We start from the raw sequence: 25,722 nt of genomic DNA, 5'->3' as shown, positions 1-25,722 counted from the left end.
GCTGTTTTCAGATTTTCTTTGAATAGTATTTTAATATTGATATTTCTTGGAAACAAATAATGCTGTTTACTTACAGATTTGATTAGAAATTGGTTTACTGTCCTATAAAGTAAAATGTTGGGATATTTATGTGACTTCTTCTCTTGCCTAAATGATTAAGTCAGACAGAGATTCATTTCTAAAACACATTGGTCAAGCATACATAATTTCAAAGCTTATATAACTCGTCTACAGAGAGTTAAATCAATATGTGATTTAGGTACAGACCTAGCCATTGAGATCTTTTATGCATAAAGCTTTTTATTTTGAGCTGTCAGAATAGTTCCATCTCTAAATCTTCTGTGTATTACAACATGTGTATTTTATTTTTAGCATTTTACTCTGGTTCCCTGGAGCTTGAAAGGGAGCATATAAATATAGAATTATTTGATTGACCAACGCTTCCATAAATTCACCTTTTTAGAGTCACTGGGTAACCCAGAATTTATGGAAGTGATCTTCCTACAGACATACTTCCTGAGTCTTTGGAAACTAATGGAAATGGATTTTCTGTTCTGCCTAGAAAAAGATTACTTAAGGTCATTTAAAGGTGTAAACCATGTTGCATATTTAGAGGCAAGTAAATATAATTGATCTGAAGAGGAATTGTAATTATTCCTCTTTTCTACCAGAGCACCAGTATTAGCTGTTGATGGCCCAAACACTTCTCCTCAGGCAAGTGACACTAAGTAGATTTATTTTTTTTTTCCAAAGTGATAATTTCGGAACATGCATGGAAAATTTGTAGAAATACTGTGAGAAATTAGAATAGCTGCTGCTATTTCAAGGGAGCCAGGAGGCTGCTGGGGCTGTGCTGGATTCTGGCACTGCTCCCTTGGGCCAGCTTGGTAGCCCTTGCCGGACTGGACCGAAGCAAGTGTGTTGTCTTCAGGCTTTGTGAGGGCAGGAGGAAAAGCTCCATTTGAGGAAAATAGAGCCTCAGAGGAACTTGTGGACTGATTTAAATAGGACCTCTATGAAATCACTTTTCTATATTATTTAAGCTACTAATCGTGGAAGTAAGCAGCCAGGGCTGTGCCACTCCAGCAGCAAGGGGAGAAGGCTGCCAGAGGGAGTAGAGAAAGTCTGTCCCCTCTCCCAAGTGATTATTTACTCGTTTATCCTGAAAAAAATAAACACTTGGTTTGATACACAGAAGCTAAAGTGCATGAACTGACTGGATATGCCTGAGAGAGGACCAAAGGAAAAAGACTGAGGTTGTGTCCAGGGTATTGCTCCTCTTTAAATCCACCATAATATGCAGATGCCCTTTTCTGGGCGTCTAGAAAAATCATTTAGGATGTAAGACTAACAGAGCACATCAACAACCTCAGCATTTGGTATTTCATGTAAATAAAACATGCATGCACAGAGAAAAAGCAGGTTAAACCTGTCACTCATTGCTACATACAACTTGGACCAAACACAGCTGTGTCTTCCTCAGCTTCACATGCACTGGAGTCATTAAGCTTTTCAGAAAATACACCTATTTCGAGCTTTGGCAGGGAGAGGAGGCTGGTATCTTGTATGTTATACTCAGCTTGGTGTACCAGTTCTTATGGCAACATGAGACAGCAGCTGGAAAGGCTCTTGACAGCGTCACAACATTAACAAATGCTCTTACTATAACTGAGAGCCCCCAGAGGTCCATCACTTATTCCTGAGTCTGTTTTGTCTGGTGTCATAAGTAGCATCCCTGCATCGTTGCACCCAGCAGTTTTGAGGACAAAATCTGCCTTTTTGTGTAACACAGGTTTTCTTGGCTTAATTCCTTTGAGCTATAGTTTTTGGAAAAATGGTGGTTCTTACAGCAGCCTGCAAGCACTCTGGGTGCTACAGTGGCCAGTAGGACAGTGGACTTTATCTTGTTTTCTGAGAGCTAGAGGTCAGAAAATCCAAAAATATACAAATGCTTTAGTAGGTTTTGACTAGTATATTTCAAATATTCTGTTTGACATGGTAGCACACAAACAAGTATCAGTGATTAAGGGGGCAAATGTTCACACATCAGCAGAATTCCTCTGAGAGTAACCAGGGTTCATGGCCATGGACCAACCAGAGCGAGTGTTACTGCTTGGAGATGTAATTATGAATGTTCAGTCATTTTTACTCTGCATATTTTATCCTGTGAGTTTTATATAATCTACATATTACGACTCCGGGCTGTTTCAAAAGCTGCCATATGCTATACGGAGAAAGGTATGCAGCACATCTCTAACGGATTTGTAGAAGTCACTTCTAATATACATAATCAGAAAGGAACCTTAAAAATTACATATAACAAATAGAAGAGTGATGAAGTTGCTTTTAAGATTCCACAACAGCTCTCTCAGCCCCAATGATAAATTCTACTTTGCAGAGAAGGTTCATTTCCTTACCTTTCAGATCATAAGGTAGATGAAGTAGACTTTACTTCAAGCATAACCAGAAATTTGAATAGACACCCTCCACAAAGACTTCTGGTTTTCAGTGCTTTTCGTTTCTTAAAAGAAGGAAAAATCAAGTTGTCAGTCAATTCAAGAATCTTATTATAAAGGAAGGGATGGCAGGATGCATCAAGCTGGATTTTTCACCAGTTAGTCAGCGCTCTGATATGTTTATCAGTTAATCTTTCTTAAATGTCTTGGACTAGTTGATGAGTTGCATTTGACAACGTAGAACGTTTTCCATAGCATGCAGTTCCTAAAGAACTAAACAAAGTAGTATGCTAATTAATAACCATGTATTAGAGAGAGTAAAGGAGAAATTAACACTGTGTTTAATCTCAATGGAGAAACTTCTGATTAATTAAAAATACTGGTGTGATAGGGGATCATGTATTCTGCATGTAATGGAGCTTCTGACAATACATGGAGATTGCCTCCTCACCTTGGAGCATTTTAGGAACAAGCAGTGGTGGTTTTGCGTCATATCTAGTGTTATGGGCAAGAGAGAGGACTGCTCTTTGTCTGCTGGGACTAGTGTAGGAATGCAAGGGAACCTCACCAGCTCATCTGAGTGGAAATTACAGAAGGTACTAAACTTTCTTTGTTCTAATGAAATGTGTTCATAGCTGCTAAGAAGTTACCAGAGGGAGGCCAACAAGGGACCAACACACTCATCTGCCACTGCAGGTGCCCAGGCTTCTCTCTTCTCTTTGAGTCTCAAAAAACACTGTAATGCTGGCAGCATGACGCAGCTTCCAGGAGGACTGACATTAGATTCAGCATCCATTAGCCTCAACTGCTGGAGCAGCTTTACAGCCAGATTATTGTTATTATTGATAATTATCATCATTATTATGTGGCGGCAGAGATGTGCTGAGCACTTGCAGCAGACCTGGCCGTTTATTCGCCCTGCAGAAGGAAAGGGGGGAGCAGAAGGAGATGCTGCTCAAACAGCCTGTGCTGCAGTCTCATTTCACCTGGCCCTGCTTTGCCTTCCTGGGGTGCCACTTGCTATCAGCAGTGAACATCTTGCAGAGAGACCTGATCAGGTGAGACAAGGACAAGGTGTTGCTGAATAAGTTCCTGGGTGCAGCTGATACCTGAGAGGACAGATAGAGGGTGCCTGGGGTGTTTGCAATGCAGATTTCAGCAGTGCTGGGGCATGCTGCACACTCTGATGCTGAGTATTTTCTGAAGCTGCAGCAAGGAGCAAGGCAGTTCTTGAGCAGCTGAGGCCATTTGCTCCATCTTTTTTTTTTTTTTTTTTTTCCCCTGCTGATTTCTAGTAATTGACTCTCAAGGTACAGGTTAATATTTACTGCTGCCAACCAGCTACAAGCACCCATGTCCAAACGCCACGTAGGAAGGATACAAGTAGATAAATGGAGTTGCTGTTTTGGCCTTTCGTTCTCAAAAAAAAAAAAAAAGAAGAAAAAGAAGAAAATAAGAAGTGATGTTTCTTATAGTGGAGTTTCCTTAACTCTTTTGGCGTGTTCATGGTTGTGAGTTAAATAGCTGCAGTTTTATGTATGTGTAAGTGACTGTGTCAGTCCACCTGGATTAATTAACAGTCTTCCCCTTCTGACACACTCCTGGCTTAGTTTTTGGCTAGTTACTTATTACTGGTTTACGACTGACAACTGACAGTAGCAAACTGGTGAGATCACTCTGCATTATTTTAACACTTAGAATCCAGCAGTGGTCTGGAAAAAGGGTAAACCCAAAATCTGTGAAATGGCAGTGGACATCTTGTCTGTGACTCATCACACTGTTTTGGCATTGTCCTCCCTGTGCCACGTTACCCCCGACGCCTCCCTGTTCATGGCAGCATCGTCCCACCGGTTCTGGGCTGCTGGATGTGCATTTGCACACCTTGGGGAGGACCAAGGGGGTCCCTTTCCTCTCCCAGCTGATTCAACTATCTCTGTTACTACCAGTAGTAACTGCTGCTCAATGTTTAGCTCTGCTAGCAATGGTGTCAGCTGAAATTTTTAGATGTTCTGAGATTTTGGAGCCCTCCCAGCCTGGGCGATGGGCAGAGCAGTGCCTGGAGCCAGGGTATGTGTCGTGGCAGTGGAGAGCAGAAACATCATGTTGAGAAAAGGAGTGAAAGCAAGCACAGTACCACCAAGGCTTCATCGCCAGAGAACACCAGCAGCATGTCCTGGCACAGTGAAAGCTCAAGGAGTTCTTTCAACATGAGTATTTATCAGATTTAGCATTGGGGCCCTCCTAGGGCTACACAGATACTTACTAATTGCTTCTCTCAATACTGTAGTGAGGCTTTAAATATTTATGTGATGGATATTAAGTATTAACATGATTACTGTCAGGAGAAAGGTGAAATCTCACCTTGTTAAAATAATGCTCTTACAAATGATGCCAGAGGTGCACCAGCTTCACTCAAAAGGAACCGGTATGGAGCAGTACCAGTTCCCATATGTGTTTATTTCCTTTGATCAGTGTGCTGGGATGGCGGAAAGGAGGAGAGGGAAAACAGAGATTTCTTGTGGCTTATAACCAGGATTCTCAGAGAGCAGCCGAAAGAGAAGAGAGAGCAAAGTGAGAGACTGGTGTAAGAGCAGTGAAGACAAGGCAAATGCCTGCAGCAATACCCTGGGGTGAGGGTAAAAGCCGTGGTCTGCCAGCCCAGCCACAGAGTGAGCCAGTGCCAGCTGAGCCTCCCAGAGCCTTGCAAACATCCACCTCTGCCCTGAGAAAATTCTATTTCGGCAGCAGTTCAGGTGTGATTATAAGGAAATTATTTTTAGGAATGCAGATGGGCTTTAGTTCTCTGGCCCCCAGAAGCAAATGCTGCCATTCTGAACACGCATCCTGACATCTCGTGCAGGCGATGCTCAGAGAGCAGGATCTGCTCTGCCCTGGGCAGGAGTGCTCTGAAGATGGTCCACAAGCTGTGGGTATGGCTGCAGGCATGGGAGGAGGTGCTGGTGAGGTGCACATCCCTTCAGAAGAGACAACAGTGAAAGGAGAGTTGGAATTATTTAAAATCTCTGAAAAAAAAAACAAACCACCAAATTACATAGTTGTAGGTACCCTAAGCCTACCACCAGCTGCACTGAAAATAAGAAAGGAAATAGTACAATACCAATGGTTGCTGTTATCTGAAAGATAGACTAAGATCTTAATGAATGGAAAACCCCGGAGAATGAGTTTAGAGTATAGCTGCTGGACCAAATAATTCTAGAGGTCCAACTAGACTAATGTTTTGTTTCTGACAGGGGCCTGAACAAAGCAATGGATTTTCCTGTGCCAGATTGTTACAGAAAAGCCTTCTCAAGGGGGACATTTCCTTCTAGACTATATTGGCTGGTGTTTGACTTGTGTCCTGTATTATGAGAATTATATCCTGTTATCTGTGTGTCTCAAGGTTTTGTTTAGCACTCGGTGATGTGATATTCAGGTATCTACAAATGGTCAGTCACTTCAAAAATTCAGCCAAGTCGTGGCCTTGGCTGCATCTTGTCTACACCAAGTTCCAGATGGAAGCTGAGTTATTTTCAAAAATTATTTTTCATTCATGTTAATTTTAAAGGCATGACCTTTCTGTTTGTAACCAGTACAATTTATTCTTCTGCTAGAGTGTGAGCTAAAGGAAACACCTCGGCTGCTTGCACTATTTACTATATCCTAAAATCAGATATGGAGTTGTTTTGCTCTACAGTGACACCTTGTACCTGGGATGTGTGCAATGCAATTTATATCCAACAGCATGTATTAGTTTGTTACCTTTTGCCATCAGTAAAATCCATTGGCTGTTCTGCTATGTGCTCATCCAGCAGCATTTATTCTCTTTTGAAGTCCCCACAGCTTTCTTGAAAGCTCAGCTAACCTAAATAATTCAGTGAAGTCTAAAAACACGCTACCTCATTGTTCATCCTCTTTCCAGTTTATTAAATACATAGCAAACTTTAATTCACATATCTAGTATCCTACTACTCTTTCATGTGGAGAATTTTCTCCACAAGAACAACTGCCTGTTTACCTAATGTGACAAATGGGATTTAAGTTGTGGCATATCTGTGTTGCTGTTGGGAAAGAAAGCTCTGTATGGTGTGCCCTGAATCCATGTAAATGCTTCTCTTCTGGTATCCAAGGTTTAAATTGTGCTTAGAGGTGGGGGAATAGTAAATAGCCTCTTGGATACTTTCTGTATCCTGTTGAATACAGGACTCTGTAAAAACTTTTGAGGCAACTAAATGTTAACTTGCAGGAGTTTCCAGATCCCTGAAAATATTGCACCCTACAATGACACTCTGCTTGACCATGTTTGGAAATTGCATTAGGGCCCTGCATAGCTTTAGCTTGTGTTGGTGGAAAACTGGTGGCTTCTGCTCAAGGGAGAGTCAAAGGCTGAAGAGCTGGAATCAGCACAAGACCTCACGACTGGAGAGGGTGACAATACCTGGCAAGAGGAGGCAGGGATGCTACATGCCCTTTCTCAGCAGTGGTTAAATTTGGTCACTTGTATTAGCATCAGCCTCTTCCAAAATACTTTGAGTAGGAGCCTTTAGCTTTTAACTGTTACATTGAAAGCTGGCTTGGCTCCATATGCATAAGTTTCTTCTTAATTTCATTTCTGATCTCATCTGAGATTATCCATACTTTAGTTTTGGCTTTTTATCTTGTTTATTTTTTTTCTTTGGTTAAATTTTTAATGTTGGACTTTGCACAACAAAGACTGGAAGCCAAACCAGTGGGGAAGGTGTCATCATCTGAGCAGTGCAAAGCACTTTGAAATAAGGACCATAGTGCTCCGTGGTACTTCAGAGTCATCTTCTCGCTATTCTTACTAAGGCAGAATTATTTAAAAACTGTCTCAGGAATTTAACTTATTCTAGCTTTTTGTTACTTTTTCTCATTATTTTGACATGCCTTTTTATTGATGCTTTGTCTGAAAATCTCCTCAAGGTTTTTGTATTCTTTTGTTATGAGAGATGAGAAATCAAATTTGCAGAATGGCATCAATATGAGCTGGATACAGTCATTTGGACTTTTTTTTGTCTAACTGATGAAATTCCACTTGTTTGTCCAAGGAATCAGGACTTTCTCAACAGGCAGGTTGTCTATGACTGTAGTGCAGTATTCTTCATTGAGATAAATTATTTATATTAAACTAGCACAAATGCCTTTTCTTTCTGTGTCCTTCATTTTCTCAATTAATTTCATAGAAAAAACTGGTGGACATTCTTCTGGAAGGCATGTTGCAGTCTTGTAGTAGCCATGCAAAACACAAAATTGAGTTTGATGGGGTTTCTTTTTATAAAAAGAGCTTAGCCCTTGCTGATGGTGAGTTGAGGTATTTGATTGTTTGTTGTTGTTGTCTTCCTCTCTAAGAGGTCATGCAACAATCCAAAGAGAATTAAGAATATTGGGAATGTAGAGGAAACACAACTGATGTCAAACCATGGATGCAGTTAAGTCACAAAAGATGTCTATGTGGGCACAGCTGCCCCCTGATAGAGGCGGGGGGCAGCTGTTTTTCTTTTCAGTGAAATAACATAATACCTGTATCATCTCTAATGATTGTTCCTATTGTCTGGGAACACTTATTTGACTGAAGTGGCTCCTTCATACACCCCTTTCTAAGCCCCCTTGCAGTTTTAGTCTTCATCAGGTTAAGCAAGAGAAAAATCAAAAATGAGCAGCCCATAAAACTGGACAACGGTTGTCTCCACCTCTTCCATGGTGAGCTGCTGTCATGCTATATAAAGCAAGACACAGACAGCACTGATGGTGAGGTTCTGGTCTAGGAAGGAGATAGAGAAAAGTTTCCTGGTCAAGCTTACACTCAGCTTGCTTTCTGCTGAGCTTCTCCATTTGAGACAATGCATGGATTTTGGTTTCAAGGCTTGCAAGCAAGGGAACAATTCATAAATATATTGTATAAATTCAAGGAAGCAAGTCAGGGAAGTCTTTACTGCCTGCAGAAATACTGTTGTCAATTAGGAGGGTTTTTTATATTGTGTTATAGCATTACTTTGAGTTGGATTTGACTCCTGAACAGTGTCTCAACCTAAAGTTGGGTAGCGCAAGAAGTGCTACAGAGTGCACTTAGCTCCTCTGGAAAGTAGTTTTGCATCACTTCTAACATTTGCAGGATCTGTCTTCTGGTAGATTAAATTATAACAGTGTTCAGCGTTTGACCTGCCATCAATTCTTTGGGCAGATGGTAATGTCCTTTATCAGTAACTGAGCTGTTTTTTCTGTGTGTGCTGCAGCTGCATGGACAGATTTACAAAGCTTGTCACTTTTAATATAATAGGAACCAGCTCCATAAAAATTCAGATTTTAGTAAAACCTTGCCTTGCATTGTAAATTTCTCCTAAAAATTTCCATGGGACCCACTGCAAATTTTCCACATGGAAGCTCTTTTCTCTGCCTCAGGACAAATCCATCCCTTCCTTACCCGGGCCTCTGTGCAGCAACAGCAGCTGGTAAATTTGCAGCATTATCACGGCAAGAAGGACGTGGCAGCCAGAAATGTATTTCAGAATATTCGGAGGGAGATTAGCAGGCAGGGCCTGTTGGTAGCGCACTCCAAGCATCGTTCGAATTGCATCCTTCGAGATCCTGTGCCCCACAAGAAAGGATCGCAGGCAGCTCCTTGTGTCAGTGATTCCCACGGTGTATGTCTGGCAGAACAATTGGAGTCTTTCCTCCAACCCACGTGAGAGCACACTAAACCCCAGCCCGGGCCATGGTCTTTGCTGCGTGCGATGCATAGGGGCCAAAGTCAGAGCAAGCGTTGTGGGGCAACAGTGTGTAGGTGCAACCAGCCGCAGCCATCACCCAGCCTGCACGATGTTTTGATGTCCATCTTACCTGCACTGCCATCTGTTACCCACGGCAGGACGAGTGAACTGGGTGTTAATAACTGGCTATAATGGATGCACAGGCGTCCCTCCTGGGCTCTTGGCAAGGCTTCATTAACTTCAGTTACAGACATGGAGGTCACATTGCACAAGGTGTACCGCTCTGCGCTTTCCTTCTGAAAATGAATGCTGTTATTCTTCATGACACACTCTGGCAGCGATGCTTTACTCGGCGGAGCTCTCGCTCTCCAGTAGCTGCTCTGGCGTAGCTCGTGGGAGTCTGAACGCCGTTGTGCTACACACCACTTGATGCCTCGCGTTGCAGAAAAGCGGAGAGCAAGGATCTCTCTTCAGCCACTGCTCTGAAGGCACGTAGCAGCCTGAGAGAGTGTGTCATGGCAAATAAAAATGCTCAGAGTGCTTTTGTCTAATTACGTTCTTGATTAAAATATGGTGTGTTGCTAAAACTGAGAACTCTGTAGAAGTGTATCCATGTCTACAGCACTTCTCTTGGGAAGCTGGGAGAGGAATAGGATTATTCGCGTTGCTGATGAAGTATTTTTGCAGCATGTGGGAGTCCAAGTCCCCATTCTGCCAGCTTCATGTTGATCTGTTGTGCAAAAATTAAAAATTTAGCCATAGCATAATAATCACTAGAGTGTATTGGACTACATGTCAAGCTATAAAGTAGAACTTCTGTCTTCAAAATGTGTATTTTTTTTAACATAACTCTATTCTTGCAAAAAAAAATCTTCAAAAATTCTCATGTTTAATCTAATGCTGAATGAAAACAAATTTCCATCCCTGCAACAGTGCTGAGAACCTCAGATGCCGTCCTTCAGCATGCTTGGACAGCAACAGCCACTGCAGCACCGTGCTGCTGTGAGATGCAGCCTGTGGTGTGCAAGCGTGTGCTGGGACCCGGGCAGCTGTGGGAAACAGGAGCTGGTTTCTGTGGCCAGCAAGCGCCTTCCTCTGAGGAATGAGCTCAGCACATCCATCTCTGACAGTGATGAAGACAGCTATGTCTGAGCTCCCAGGATGCACCAACTCCCATATTAGCTGTTCCCCGCAAGCTTCTTGCCTGTCACTTCGGCGTTGCTTAGGTTCACTTGCACAGGACAACATCTTTTCTGTTTTTTCAGGAGGAGAGCAAAGGACCCCTTGCCTTAGGTCTCTCATCTTGCTTCCTGTACTGCTGAACTCTGGATGATGTAGCAAAGGGTTTGCTGTTGCAAAGAGAATTTTCCCCAGAGTAAATCAATGGCAACCTTAAGAGAGAGTTTGAATGGCACCTTTCTCACCTGCTGTGGGTAGGGCCTGGCAGTTTTGTGCCAGGTCCTTATGACTAATTTGATCTCAGCTATAATCCACATTGCAGAGCATCAGTTTATGGGACTCTGAAGACCAGTTTCTGCTATCAGAACTGTTACTATTTAATTTTTTACCACCTGCCTCTTTCTTGTTATTTCTTCACTGTATGCTGCCTGTATATCATCCAACTTGAGCTTCAGCCTGCTTCTCGGTCTAGGCAGAAGTATTCTTTACCCTCCTTCTGTTCATTCCTGTTGACAACAGTTTCTTGTCCATATGCCAGCTTTAGGAGGAAACTTCAGATTTGTAAACACACGTTTTTGCTCCACCTAACCTCTTGCTGTTAGCAACCAGCTACTTTGCCTACTGAGGGTTAATGGAGCCTTTAACCTGTGATCTGCTGGAGATGATGTTGCTGCACATGGAGCTTAGGCTGGACAGTCCAGCATGGATGAACACAACACAAAAACTTCCACCAGCTTCTGTTTCTGGTAGCTTTCGTCATGAGGTCTGGTCATGGAGAAGATGGCAAGGCTGCTAGAGCATTTATTGACTATGCACCCCTTGAAATAGCTTTTGTTACTTCTAATTAAACAACACCCCTCCAGAGAGGTTGAGGGGGTCATGGAGCCCCTGGGTATGCACTCAAGAGCAGGGCATACATCAGCGGGTCAGGGGGCTGTGCCAGCATCCCAGCCTGGCAGTGAGGTGTGTCAGGTGTGAATGAGCCACGCGTGCACTGTTCGATAGCCTCAGCACATTACAGCCCTGCCAGGCTGAGAGCTAATCCTGGCCTTCCCCAGGAAAATGTGCTTGTGGCGCTGATTTTTCACAAATTCTGAGCAATGCTGCAGAGACTCATCATTTACCCTGTGGGTTTGATAGGTTTTTTCATGGATGGAGCCTCTTGCAGAAAGCCCTGAACAAAATCGCTTGAGTTAATCTGGAAAATGGTACACGGAAGCATGAATCCATATTTCTGAGATTAAGGGTGACCTGTCAAGTAGAAAAGAGAAGCTTGGGATGTTTTTTTCTAAATATAGAAAAATGACAACCAGGAATGCTAAAGAACACCCTAGATTTTATTTTCTAAACGTGTTACTGCTTCCTTTGCTTTGATCAGTGGCAGCAGGTAGGTAAAAATTGTGTGCTTACAAGTGGACCTAGGGAAAGGCTTCCTACAACACATACCAGGAGAGATCCTGACCTTGCCAAAGTCAGCAGGAACATTGGCAGCAAGTTCAGAGAGGTGAGGGCTTTTGTCAGGGCACTTTTCTGCCTCCTCCAACCCTCTATATGCTCCTCCTGCCTGGTCAAGACTGTAGCTCCTGGCATGACTATGGCAGCATCCTTCATCTAGAAGGGTCTCAGATGTTTTGCTGCTTTTCTCGGAGGTGAAGGAAATCTCTTGTGCCACTGAAGTTCAGCGCCCTTCATGGAATTGCTATTTATTAGGTTTCAGCACCGTCACACAAAGCATGAGACACTCTCCTGTTAAAGCTTTGGTACATACAGGTAAGAGAAATGAGCTGGCATTTGTCCATGTAAGATGACCTAATGCTGCACAGTGTGAAACACTCAGCTCAGCGCTGAAATGTCCTCCTAGCCTGTGCGGGGCCTGAGCCTAAAGTGTATTGCAGGGAGCATTCACTTGCTTAGTGTGGTCTGGGATGAAAAGCTTCTTGTGACTGCCTTTACATTGGCTTTGTGAGGCTGGTTCTCCCTAAGGTGCTTCTTTTTTGCTCCATGTTTTCTGCTGGAGAAGGATTGAACTCTTCTATTCCAGGTTGGCTGAGACCATTAAGGTTTTTCTATTTTGTTGTTTTTAGTTAAAATTTAAAAAAAATAAAAAGGCAGAGGACGCAAATTCCCTTTAGAGGAAGAAATCATATCTTGCTGAGCAATGTGATCCAAATAAGAAAATGAAATCACAGAGAGACTCCAAAGAGTTTCCTGATCCCACAGGAACATAGGAGTGAAAAGGACTTTCTAACTTACTGTGTCCTGTTGTTTGCTACCAAGTATTAGTAAGGCACTGAGCTGCTGCAGTCACATCTTACAGCTTCCAGAGCCTGTTTCCTTTCAGGTCTGCCTGCTGTTGGGGTGCTGAAGCCAGGATCTGTATGTGTCAGTGCGTAGCAAAGAAAGTCATAACAAATCTCTGAGCACCTTGTTACAAAATCAAAAATTCATCTCTTTGCCAATCTCAACTTTCTTGCAAAATGCAGTTTTTAAATAGAAAATCCTAACACTGGAGTGTGAAAAAAACAAGAGCCTCCTTGTACCTTTGTACTTTGTAAGAAGTAAATGTGTTTTGCAACTTTCCTTCAAAAGTCCATAAAGTGAGCTGCTTCCCCTTGGCAGTTTTATCCACGGGAACCTGTTATCAGAAATTTCCTCTCTCACAGCTCTACTAAGGCACAGGAAGTCATCACTAGGTGAGTTAGGCACATGGTCTCTAAACCATTTAAGGCTGTGGTCTGAAATAAAGCCAGAATCTAACTGGTAACAAGAGCAGGTTGCAGAGCAGGTTTCTGTACCAAAGCCTCAGTGGGCACTTGTTAAGTGGAGGCACATTTTCTGCATCACTTCTAGCTCCACAGCTCAACTTGAGATGTGGTCTCACCCTAAAACACACCATGGAAGCAGTCCTAGGCAAGCACTAACCATGTAAAATATCACCCAGGCATCTCAATGAGGATGTTTCCTTGGATGCAGCCTCCACAAATGTAGCAGAAAAGACTGGCAAAGTCTGCCTTTGTCCTCCTCCCAAGTTCCTGAGAGGTGAAAGGAATTGTTAAAATATTCTAGAGGATTTCAGAGGGTTAACTCCTACTTACACTAGTTGAGCATAAGGCCTTACAGCTTTCTAATTTACCCACAGCACGTATGCTACATCCAATCAGGGAGTTATTTTTCATATTTTAGTCACTAAATTGGACAGATGTGTCTTGCCTGCCCAGTGTAATTGAGAATGGCCCATCCGAAATAAGTCTTTTATGTTCAAGTATGACTCATTGGAATGATTTTGAATGGCACAACATTTAAATGCTGTTATTTAATGCAAATAAATATTTTGATCCAATTATGTCTTTTATTTATCCTTTTGCTAAAAATTTTTGGGAGATGCAACAGATTTTAAAATTTACGGGAGCGTAAATCCCCCCAAAGTTGGAGTGTGTATAGTTACATTTCTGTTGTACTGATGTCAGTTTAAGTATAGCAGGAGTTTTAACACTGTCAGTGCAATCTTCTCATGCCCAGTTTGCTTCTAGATCAGTGAAGCTAAACGTGCTTTAAAGTGCATGAATCTGTTTACTTTTTATGACAGTAGCCTGTTAGATCCAGTAGTAGCTTTGTGAGTGCATTGCCTCGTTGTAATTAATTTCTATGAGTTTAGCTGAAAATAAATATAAACTTACGTGCTTTGTAGCAAACCAGAAATTGACACGAGACAATGAAAAAAACAGATTTTTTTTTAATATATATATATAAAAACTCTGTGATGATAAATTTTTCCAGATATAACTTTGCTGCTTTATAAGGGTGCCAGGCAGATCTCCAAAGTAACAGGTAAAATGAAGACAGCTCATGTGTTTCCCACAGACAGGTTTAAGCCTCATCTGAAAGGAAGAGCAGCAGCAGCTCTGGGCGCTGGGGCCACATGAGACACAGCCACGCAGGGTGTTCCTTGGGTATGTTTAGTCCCTGTGCTGGGTGTACGTGGTGGGGTTTTGGCAGCAGGCAAGGGGCTGCAGAGATGGCCCCTGTAAGGAGATAAGAGAAACTTCCCCAGCTCCACGTTGGACCCGCCTCTGGCCAGGGCTGAGCCCATCAGTGCCTCTGGGAATAAACATATTTAAGAAGGGGACAAAGAAACCTGTGCTGGGTGGGACCTAGGTGAAGAGACGGGGGGAAAGTGAGAGCCTGGCTCCCTGGCCTCCCACACTGGCAGCTGCCCACACTGGGCCACCTCCAGTCAACTGGTGGTGGCCGCAGCAGTGTGGCTTGGAGCAATCCAAAGTGCCTTGCTCCTGGCGTGCCCGCAGGGCAGAGTTCATCCTTGCTGGGACCACCAGGGTTAGTCAGGCCCAGCATGGCTGCAGCAGACAAGGCAGTGACATCTAAGAGAAACAGCTATGAAAAACCAATGTCAGTGAAGATGGAGTGGAAGGAGATGTGCAGCCCGTGAAAATTAATGGTGGAGCAGAGATCCACCTGCAGTCCATGGAGGACTCCACATCAGAGGGAGTGACTGCACCCTAAGCTGTGACTCCGTGAAGAAAAGCCCGTGCTGGAGCAATCTGATGGGTAAGGATTGCATTCTGTGGGAAGGACTCATGTTGGAGAAGTGCAAAGAGTTCTTCCTGTGAAGAGGAAGGAGCAGCAGAAACAACACATGATGAATTGACCACAACCCCCCATGCCCCATCTCCCTGTGCTGCTGGGGGAGGAGGTAGAGCGAGAAGAAGGGAGAAGTGGGACAAGGTGTTTTTGAGATCTGACTTTGTTTCTCATCATCCTCTCTGATATGATTGGTAACAAATTAAATCGTTTTTTTCCCCAAGCTGAGTCTGTTTTGCCCATGATGATTACTGGTGAGTGATTCCCCCCCCCAGTCCTTGTCTCGACCCATGAGCCTTTGTTACACTTTTCTCTCCATCCTGCTGTGGGAGAGGAGTGAGCGAGCAGCTGTGTGGTGATTAGTTGCTGCCCTGGGCTAAAACACAACAATCTCCTATTCTTAAACTTAAATTTTAAAATAAAGAGAAAAGATTTACCCAGAATTGCAGATGTTTTACCAAGACTGAGTTCATTTTTAGTCTGTTTCATTGTACATATGTATTTACCTGTGATAGCTTCTTAGATATGGATGCTAGTCCCAGCCTAGGTGCTCCTTCACAAAACTCACCTGAGTTTGGCTTCAGCTGTAGCTCAGTCCTTCCTCATTCTCACAATCTGTCGGCCATCTGGAGAAAGACCCAGTTAAAATGTACACCTCCTCTCTGAGCATACCACAAAGCCTGGTGCTCAAGCAGTGTCTGCTCGGAGAGCAAGGGAGCTGTCTGTGAGATGACATTTGCTTCTATTGATTTTTGTAAATGGTATGATCTTTTTTTCTTAAAAAAAAAAAAAAAAAAAGGGGGGGGAAAAAAGAGAGGAATAGTAAATTCCAAAGAATAGCAGAGCAGAAAAGATAGCAACTCCTCTTAATCTTTACCCAGAGATTAAATAAACTGAGGAAAGTAGGAAATAAAATTTTCTTCGTTTAGAAACATCATATGTGTGACCTGGAGCTTAAAACACAGATATGACCACAGCAGCCTGGCCTGAGCTGTGACAAGGGAGTGCAGCTCCTTGGCTTCATCCATTCTGTTCATCCTGAACACCCCATCCCAGTTATTACTTTTACTTCTGTCTTCTCTTACCCATAAAAGCCCTTGCTTCCCCTCGAAGATGGTGTCTGCAGCTAAATCTAGCAAGACTTTCACACGCCAAGTATCTAGGACGTATTATCTCATGCTGAGAACTTGCTATCTCTTCTCACTCACCCCAGCAGAGTGAAATTGGGATGAGGAACTAGGTAGTAGCATGTGTTTTCTCAGCACTTGCCAACGAGCAGTTATAATTTCCAGGAATGGTCCTACTTGCAGTCTGTTGTAAAGATTAACATATGGCTCATTTTCCTGTGCTGGCTGCAGCTGCAGATACTGGAGAACATAAGGGGAAATGCAGAAGGACTCCAAGGATGGTCAGCTGTATTTCTGTACTCTGTCTTAACATGTAATTGAAAAACTCTTTCATCCTTGCTATGTTTGGATATAATGCCCTGTATTCACTTGGGAGGTCTGTTGCATGCAGATAGACACCTCATGTCAGCATTTTGCTGTTTGGTATATTTGTGTACCTCCTGTCATATTTGTTGTTTTTACTGTATTGTGTTATGGGCAGAATTTTGTGAAAGTAAGCATGATTTCTTCTCAGTGTGTGGTAACCTTAATGTTATTTATGTGATTAATACAATAATATTGTAATTTCTTGCTTAAGGGCTCAACGTGAGTGACGGTGACAGACTTCTGCATTTTCAGAAGAGGTGTATGTAATGGGCCAACCCAGCCTTTGAGCTCAAAAGTGTGGAAAAATCACTGCCATTATGCAGGCCAATACATATATAAATATCTGCTTTACATGAGATGGAAAGAAATACAGCAAAGCAAGATGAAATCTTTGAAAAGCACTTAGATATATTGTAAGACAAATATACCAATCTAACACATTAGTTTGAATTATGAATGTTTCCAGGACTGGGTCAATTAACTCAGAATTAACTCAAATTTTTCTTCTGCTTTCTTTCACATCTGTCTGTTGAATTGATGTAATTAAATCTACTCAGCAAATTATGATTTTAATGTCTCTCTCCAATTCACATGACATAGCCCTTGAAATTCTGGTTCTAGAGCTGTCTAATATTCATTAAAATATGAGCAAATACCCTCGTAGGTTAGTTCACTTCCCTGAGACCTGATGGTAAGAGTAGCATAAAGTTCCCTCTCTGTGTTTTATCAGCACATGCTGGGAAAGATGTTCTGATGTGATTAATCTGCTTGCATGGTAATTAAATGGAAATTACATTGATGGAAGGGGAACCACAAGCCAATTGCTCTGCCTTGCACTAATTTGCACGCTGCCTCATTGATGCAATACATCCCTTTTCAGAATGGACAACTCACAAGAGAACAGAACAGATCCTCACTAGCTTTTCTGCCAAAATTGTCATTAAAGATGCTAATGAGATGAGGGGTATGTTTGCATGAGCCTGTCATGGAGCCTAGGCTGTGATTACAAATATGTGCTATATCAACATTTTGGTTTCATGCATTAGTTTCACGTATATATTCCATTTTTCCAGCCGCCTCTGTGTTTTCTGGTTGTAATAAGTCTCATTGGAAAACTTTACTATTCCTGCAGGAACTCTGATAAGCACAGTGACAGCAGTGGGTTTAGAGAGTGAATCTCTCCTCCAAGATGACATCTTGGTTCCTAGATGAAAAGGCTCAGGAGTACAAAACTCAACGAGTAATGCACAGACACGAAATGCCTAGTTCCTCTATCAGCTCTTAGGTAGGAGATTTTATAAGCAAGGCAGAAAAGTCCATAAAGTTCTGTTGATTCTCTGTTACTTTTTGGGTAGTTTGATTTCCATTCCTGTTGACATGGAGGCTCTCTTCTCCAGCTGTGCTGGAGTTATTGGGACAGACCAGTGGTTACCCTGACCAATCTGTTTCCATCTTCTGATGTATAATTTTTTTTGCAATGTGTTTATTTTAGGTAAGTTTTTGGTGTTTCGCTTGTTTTTATAAAAGTCTATTTCCATCCCAAATCAGAGGCAGCAGCTGTAGAAAAAGGTCTTAGTGTTGCTGAGATATGGAAATTGTGTGACAGGCTTTTACCATACCTATTTGGCACCCACTGGGATGCAGAAGACTGTAAATACATGTCTGACACCTATGAATATTGATGGCTGGTTTTAGGAGGCTTAGGAGAACTCTATCCTTACATCCACACGTTTGTTCTGAATGGTAACTACTTCTCACTCCACTATTTAAATTTTTTATTTGTTGGGTGAAATTTTGAATTTGCCAGTTAAGCTTTTGTTGATTCCTTCTGATCAGCTGATCTGAAATGAATGGAAAGAGAGGTTGCATTTTAACACAGCAGAAGCCAAAATTTTTGAGTCTACTTTACTGTTCAAAGTCAGCGAGCAGTCTCCGTTCAGTATGCTCAGCTGCAGAACAAGGCTATTTGATATAACATGGCAAGTTGATGTTGACAAGTGTGAACACAGGAAAAACAACTTCCAGGATGAAGTCCTTTAAATATACCCTTCATATCTTATTTTATCTACTTTCTAAGCTTTTTTCCAAGCTCTTTTTTTTTCCCAAGCTTTTTCTAGTCAATATTGGGATAAGTACCTCTTGTATCTTGGGAGTAACTAGTTCTACTACAGCACACATATGACTCATTTACATTTGTTAAATCTATGGCAACACTTATTTTATTACATTTTGCTAGATTATTATGTTAACACAATATTTTATTATCATAGTTATCCCTGGTTTTGATTTGTAATCAAGCGCAAGATTACACCATAGTAATAGTACAATCGTGATAATAAAATAACGTTGCACTCGATTACAAAGCAAAAACCAGTCTATCAAAAAACCCAATGGTATAACTTAACTAAATATCATTTCTTTAGTTTCCTTTTCCACCTCATGAGACCACTATAATTTTCTGGGTAATAGTATTCTTCCTAATGTATCAGCACGCCCACACTTCATTTATCCATATTAAATTAAACTTCTACTTCATGTTAATGAAACTTACAGTAGGCTTACAATTTCTGCAAAACTCAAAAATGAAGGAGTACAACTGTACCCAGATGGTGGTCATATGTTAAGTTTCACTTTGCCTCTGATGTTTCCCATCTATGGAATACGTTCCACATGCCGAAACATTGCTATGGAAAATGGGATCACCTCGTCCTGCGTTGCTATTTTCAAGACAGACCTTCCCAGGATTCAAAACTGCGTACCTGTGCCATTTGTCCGAGAGGGACATTAAGTCAGGCAGGGTTTATGTTGATGCCTGTTTGTTTTCTTTTTGGCTGAGGAATGTCACCTGAATTCCAGGATGTGAGGATGAAGGTACGCTTCAAGGCATAATCTGAGGTGTTTCTAAATCCTTGGATCTGTAAAGAAGGCTTTGCTGAGTTGACTCTTATGTGTCCTCATGACAACAATCTGACATTTTACAGGCCATGAATGCTGCATTATGAGAGCACCAAACTAAGATTAAATCTTATTCCAACTTCAAGTCTTTTATAGACTGTTAATAGTGAGCAGTTTTAATCAGTAACAAGTTGTGTATTTTACAAAACACTTACAATAATGCAAATCCTTGACATCCTATTACATGATTTTACAACTTGGGCCATCACACCGAATAATGAATTGGTTGCTTGGAGTAAAGGGCTGATTTAAAATCACACTGCATTAGGCTGATTGGGGGTGTATCAGCTCTGCTAGGCAGTCACGGGATGAGCGGGGGCACAGAAGTCCCATGTTTCTCAAGAGGTACAGTGAAGCTTTGGCCACACGCAGCCTTCCCAGACCCCTGCTTTCCCAAACTTGCTTTGGATGCTGGTGGCAGGGTGACCTGCCCTGTTCATGGCAAGGGGGCTTGGGACAAGGCAGTCTTCTCTGAGTTTCATACCTAGACGGGAGGTTGGTTCCCAGCGAGGCTGAATGAATCAGATCCTACGGGAGGGCCAGGAGTTGAGTCTCTCAGCTGTAGGACTGACTGCTTCTGGGCTGAAGACAGAACTAGCCTGCAGGTCTCTGCAGATGAGAAAGGAAGAAATATTGCAACATGTCGAGGTGAAGCTTGCGAGCCTTCTTCCCTCCGAGGCTTAATGTAGAGACAACCCCAGACTGTGATTCTGTCCATACTTCCCCGCAGAGAGGTTCGATTAAATGTTTCAACCTTGTACTTTCTTGCGGTGATGGAAGTGGAGCAGATCACGCCGGGGGCTTTCCACTTGCACGTCCGTGTCCTGCAGGTGTCTGGGCTGTCTAGGAAAGACTCCCATGCTGCTGACGGAGAAACGAGCTTCCCGGCAGGCACCACGCTGTCTGACTTATCTGCCAATGAAGCTTCCAGACCTAGTCCTGCTGTGGGAAACTATTTTCCAGGCCTATGAAAGGAGCCTCTGGGGTTCCTATGGCCTGGCAAAATGGGGAACCATCAAAGTATCATAGAATCATAGAATGGTTAGGGCTGGAAGGGACCTACAAAGGTCATCTAGTCCAACCCCCCTGCAAGGAACAGGGATATCTCCAACTAGATCAGGTTGCTCAGGGCCTCGTCCAACCTGGCCTTGAACATCTCCAGGGATGGAGCATCCACCACCTCTCTGGGCAACCTGTTCCAGTGTTCTACAACTCTCATGGTAAAAAATTTTTTTCCTAATATCCAATCTGAATCTACCTCCCTCTATTTTAAAACCATTACCCCGTGTCCTATCACAACAGGCCCTCCTGAACAGCCTCTCCCCATCTTTCTTGTAGGCCCCCTTGAGGTACTGGAAGACTGCTATAGGTCACCCCGGAGCCTCTTCTTCTCCAGGCTGAACAGCCCCAACTCTTTCAGCCTGTCCTCGTAGGAAAGGTGCTCCAGCCCTCTTATCATCTTCGTGGCCCTCTTCTGGACCCTCTCCAACTGGTCCATGTCCTTCTTATGTTGGGGGCTCCAGAACTGGACGCGATACTCCAAGTGAGGTCTCATGAGGGCAGAGTAGAGGGGGAGAATCACCTCCCTCGACCTGCTGGCCACGCTTCTCTTGATGCAGCCCAGGACGCGGTTGGCCTTCTGGGCCGCAAGAGCACATTGCTGGCTCATATTGAGCTTCTTGTCCACCAGTACTCCCAAGTCCTTCTCAGGGCTGCTCTCGATCCATTCTCCGCCCAGTCTGTATTTGTGCCTGGGATTGCCATGACCCAGATGTAGGACCTTGCACTTGGCCTGGTTGAACTTCATGAGGTTGGCACGGGCCCACCTCTCCAGCCTGTCAAGGTCCCTCTGGATGGCATCCCTCCCTTCCAGCGTGTCGACGGCACCACACAGCTTGGTGTCATCGGCGAACTTGCTGAGGGTGCACTCCATGCCACTGTCCACGTCACCGACAAAGATGTTGAAGAGGGCCGGGCCCAACACGGACCCCTGAGGGACGCCACTCGTGACCGGTCTCCACTTGGACATCGAGCCGTTGACCACCACTCTCTGAGTGCGGCCCTTGAGCCAACTCCTTATCCACCGAGTGGTCCATCCATCAAACCCATGCCTCTCTAGTTTAGAGAGAAGAATGTCATGCGGGACAGTGTCAAAAGCTTTGCACAAGTCCAGGTAGATGATATCCGTTGGTCGACCCTTGTCCACCGATGCTGTTACCCCATCATAAAAGGCCACCAAGTTGGTCAGGCACAATCTGCCTTTGGTGAAGCCATGTTGGCTGTCACCCACCACCTCCTTGCTCTCCATGTGCCTTAGCATGGTTCCCAGGAGAATCTGCTCCATGACCTTGCCAGGCACAGAGGTGAGGCTGACCGGCCTGTAGTTGCCCGGGCCTTCCTTGTTCCCCTTTTTAAATATGGGGGTTATGTTCCCTCTCTTCCAGTCATCGGGGACCTCGCCAGACCGCCACGACTTCTCAAATACAATGGCCAGTGGCTTGGCAACTTCATCCGCCAGTTCCTTCAGGACCCGCGGATGGATCTCATCAGGTCCCATGGACTTGTGCACCTTCAAGTTCCTCAGATGTTCCCGAACCTGCTCTTCAAGTACAGTGGGCGGTGGTTCATCCTCACAGTCCCTGCTAGTTCTTTCCACAGCTTGGGTGGTAAGACAAGAGGCTTTATCAGTGAAGACTGAGGCAAAAAAGTCATCAGGGGATAACAAGTATCAGGGGATAAAAGTGTCAGGGGATAACAAGGGGAAGGACAGCTGGATAGTTAAGGTTGATTGCAGAGAGAGGGGAACTCCAGACTTTGAACCATTGTACTGGAAGATAAGGCTACTGAACTGTTATTTTCAAGTATTGTACAAGATCTGAGAAGAGCTCAAGCCGTTAAGTAACTTGGTCTAGTCTAGCTCCACTTGTTTGCTTCATTTCTACATCCTGTTCCACAGTTAAAAGAAACTTATCAGCAAAATTCCCCAACATGTAAGTCTGGGTTGTACCACTACGAGAATCCTGGTGTATATTTCTGGGTACAATCTGGGGGGTGTCTGCACACTCACATGGTTCAGCAGGTTGTTTCTATAGAGAATAGAATTGATTAGCAATACATGCATTATCTATGTTGCTATCAGAATTATTTAATTATATATGTAAATCTTGTTTACAGATTAGATGAGTTCTGTTCTACTCCTGTTTCAGGGAAGGACAATGATTCTCCACTGCATTGCCTTTTAATTGGGACAGGCTGCATGTGCAGAGATTACTATGCTGATCTGGCACTCCTGGAAAACAATGGTACTTAGAATCATAGAATCATAGAATGGTTAGGGTTGGAAGGACCTTAAAGATCATCTAGTTCCAACCCCCCTGCCATGGGCAGAGAAATCCTCCACTACACCAGGTTGCCCAAAGCCTCATCTAACCTGGCCTTGAACACTTCCAGGAATGGAGCATCCACAACTTCTCTGGGCAACCTGTTCCAGTGTCTCACCACCCTCTATGTAAAAAATTTCTTCCTTATATCTAATTGAAATCTCCCCTCTTTCAGTTTAAATCCATTGCCCCTTGTCCTGTCACTACACGCCCTTGTAAAAAGTCCCTCTCCAGCTTTCCTGTAGGCTCCCTTTAGGTACTGGAAAGCCGCTATAAGATCACCCCGGAGCCTTCTCCAGGCTGAACAGCCCCAACTCTCTCAGCCTGTCTTCATAGCAGAGGTGCTCCAGCCCTCTGATCATCTTCGTGGCCCTCCTCTGAACTCGCTCCAGTAGCTCCATGTCCTTCTTATGTTGGGGACTCCAGAGCTGAACACAGTATTCTAGGTGGGGTCTCACAAGAGCTGAGTAGAGGGGCACAATCACTTCCCTCGACCTGCTGGCCACGCTCCTTTTGATAGAGCCCAGGATACTATTTGCTTTCTGGGCTGCCAGTGCACATTGCCGGCTCATGTTGAGCTTCTCATCCACCAGCACTCCCAAGTCCTTCTCCTCAGGGCTGCTCTTGATCCATTCTCTGCCCAGCCTGTACTTGTGCTTGGGATTGCCTTAACCCACGTGCAGGACCTTGCACTTGGCCTTGTTGAACTTCATGAGGTTCTCACAGGCCCACCTCTCCAGCCTGTCAAGGTCCCTCTGGATGGCATCCCTTCCCTCCAGCGTGTCCACAACACCACACAACTTGGTGTCATCTGCAAACTTGCTGAGGGTGCACTTGATCCCACTGTCCACGTCTCCAACAAAGATGTTAAATAGCACTGGTCCCAGTACTGACCCCTGAGGAACACGACTCGTCACAGGCCTCCACGTGGACATTGAACCGTTGACCACAACTCTTTGAATTGCCCACTGATTACTACCCTCTTCTTCTTTTCCAAGTTGGTATGGATGACATTAGGAAAAGAAACATCCGGACTATTAAGAAAGATCTCAGGGTTTTGGGAAGAATGTTGAAGGGATCAGGGGCCCAAGTAATATTCTCTTCTATCATACCGACTCTAGGACATGACACAGGATGGAAAACAAAGATCGAGGATTTAAATAATTGGCTACAAAAGTGGTGTGAGGAAAACAACCTAGGCTTCTTTAACCACGGGCTGACCTTAATGCCAGATCTTCTATCTAGGGACGGGGCGGGTTTGTCTCCACGGGGGAAAAGGCTGCTCGCTACAGAACTAGCTGGGATCATCAACAGGGCTTTAAACTAGATGTGAAGGGGGTGGGGGGTATTGTCAGACTTAGAGGATTAACAGCCGAGGACAGCCCTCCATTGTCTGATGAAAGGAGTGTAGGCAGGTGCCTTCGGCCTGCTGCCTCAGTGATACTAGGGGGTGATATGTGTAGTCAAGAGCAACACACAAGTTGCCTAGAGGTTAAAGAGAATCCCAAAAATAACAGCTCAGGTAATAAAACTTCCCCCCCTAGGGGTGCTGTGGGGTCGAAAGCCCAACTTACGTGCTTCTATACGAACGCACGCAGTATGGGCAATAAACAAGAGGAACTGGAAGCTCTTGCTATCCGGGGAAAATACGACATAGTTGCCATCACTGAAACATGGTGGGATGACTCGTATAACTGGAGTGCTACCATGGATGGCTACAAGCTCTTCAGGAGGGATAGGAGAGGTAGAAGGGGTGGTGGGGTTGCCCTGTATGTAAGGGAAGATCTAAACTGTTTAGAGTTAAATGTTGGGGATGACCTAGTAGAATGTCTGTGGGTGAAAATCAAAGAGGGGCCTATGAAGGCGGATATTGTACTGGGTATCTGCTACAGGCCACCCTATCAGGACAGTGAGACTGATGAGCTATTCTTTAAACAACTGGGGGAAGTCTCACGCTCACTAGCCCTTGTCCTTATGGGTGACTTTAACCTGCCTGATGTCTGTTGGAAGTATAACATGGCAGTCAGGAAACAGTCTAGGCGGTTCCTGCAGAGTGTGGAGGACAACTTCCTATCACAACTGGTTAGTGAACCGACTAGAGAAGGAGCTCCCCTAGACCTGCTGTTTGTGAACAGAGAAGGTCTCGTGGGAGATGTGAAGGTTGGAGGACGCCTGGGGCTTAGTGACCACGAGATAATAGAATTCTCAATTCTAGGGGAAGTTAGGAGGGGGAACACTAAAACGGCCAAGCTGGACTTTGGGAGAGCTGACTTTGGGCTGTTTAGAAGTCTGGTTAACAAAGTCCAATGGGAGACAGCTCTCAAGGGTAAGGGGGCGCAGGAGGGATGGTTACTACTCAAAAAGGAAATTCTGGAGGCACAGGAGCGAGCTGTCCCTGTGTGCCGGAAGTCGAGCCGCCGGGGTAGAAAACCAGCTTGGATAACAAAGGAGATTTGGGAACATCTCAAAAGAAAAAAGGATGTCTACAAGTCTTGGAAGAATGGGCAGGCATCCAGGAATCAATACAGGGAGGAAGTTAGGGCATGTAGGGAGATAATCAGGGGGGCAAAAGCCCAACTGGAACTTAGACTAGCCTGCTCCGTAAGGGACAACAAAAAGTCTTTCTATAAATATATTAATAACAAAAGGAGGGCTAAAGATCACCTCCAGCCCCTACTGGACTCAGGGGGTACGTTAGTCACTAGGGATGAAGACAAGGCTGAGGTCCTTAATGCCTTCTTTGCCTCAGTCTTTAATAATAAGGTCAGCAGTTCCCAGGTGAGCTGGCCTTCGGTGTCTGAGTGCAGGGAGGGAGAGCAGATCGAAGCTCCTGTGATCCAAGAGGAACGGGTCAAGGATCTGCTCCTTCGGCTGGATGCCCACAAGTCTATGGGGCCTGATGGTATCCACCCGAGAGTCCTGAGAGAGCTGGCGG

The 25,722-nt window shown here is 44.0% G+C and overlaps 1 protein-coding gene across 1 annotated transcript in view; it reads left to right on the top strand.

Annotated features, from left to right (window-relative positions):
- Nucleotides 1–25,722, top strand: part of HTR2C (5-hydroxytryptamine receptor 2C) — a 119,685-nt gene that overhangs the window by 61,109 nt on the left and 32,854 nt on the right. The window lies entirely within an intron of this gene.

Source organism: Tauraco erythrolophus, chromosome 13, assembly GCF_009769465.1.
Source record: "Tauraco erythrolophus isolate bTauEry1 chromosome 13, bTauEry1.pri, whole genome shotgun sequence".
In the NCBI taxonomy this organism is placed as follows: domain Eukaryota; kingdom Metazoa; phylum Chordata; class Aves; order Musophagiformes; family Musophagidae; genus Tauraco; species Tauraco erythrolophus.
This window is presented reverse-complemented; position numbering and strand designations above follow the sequence as displayed.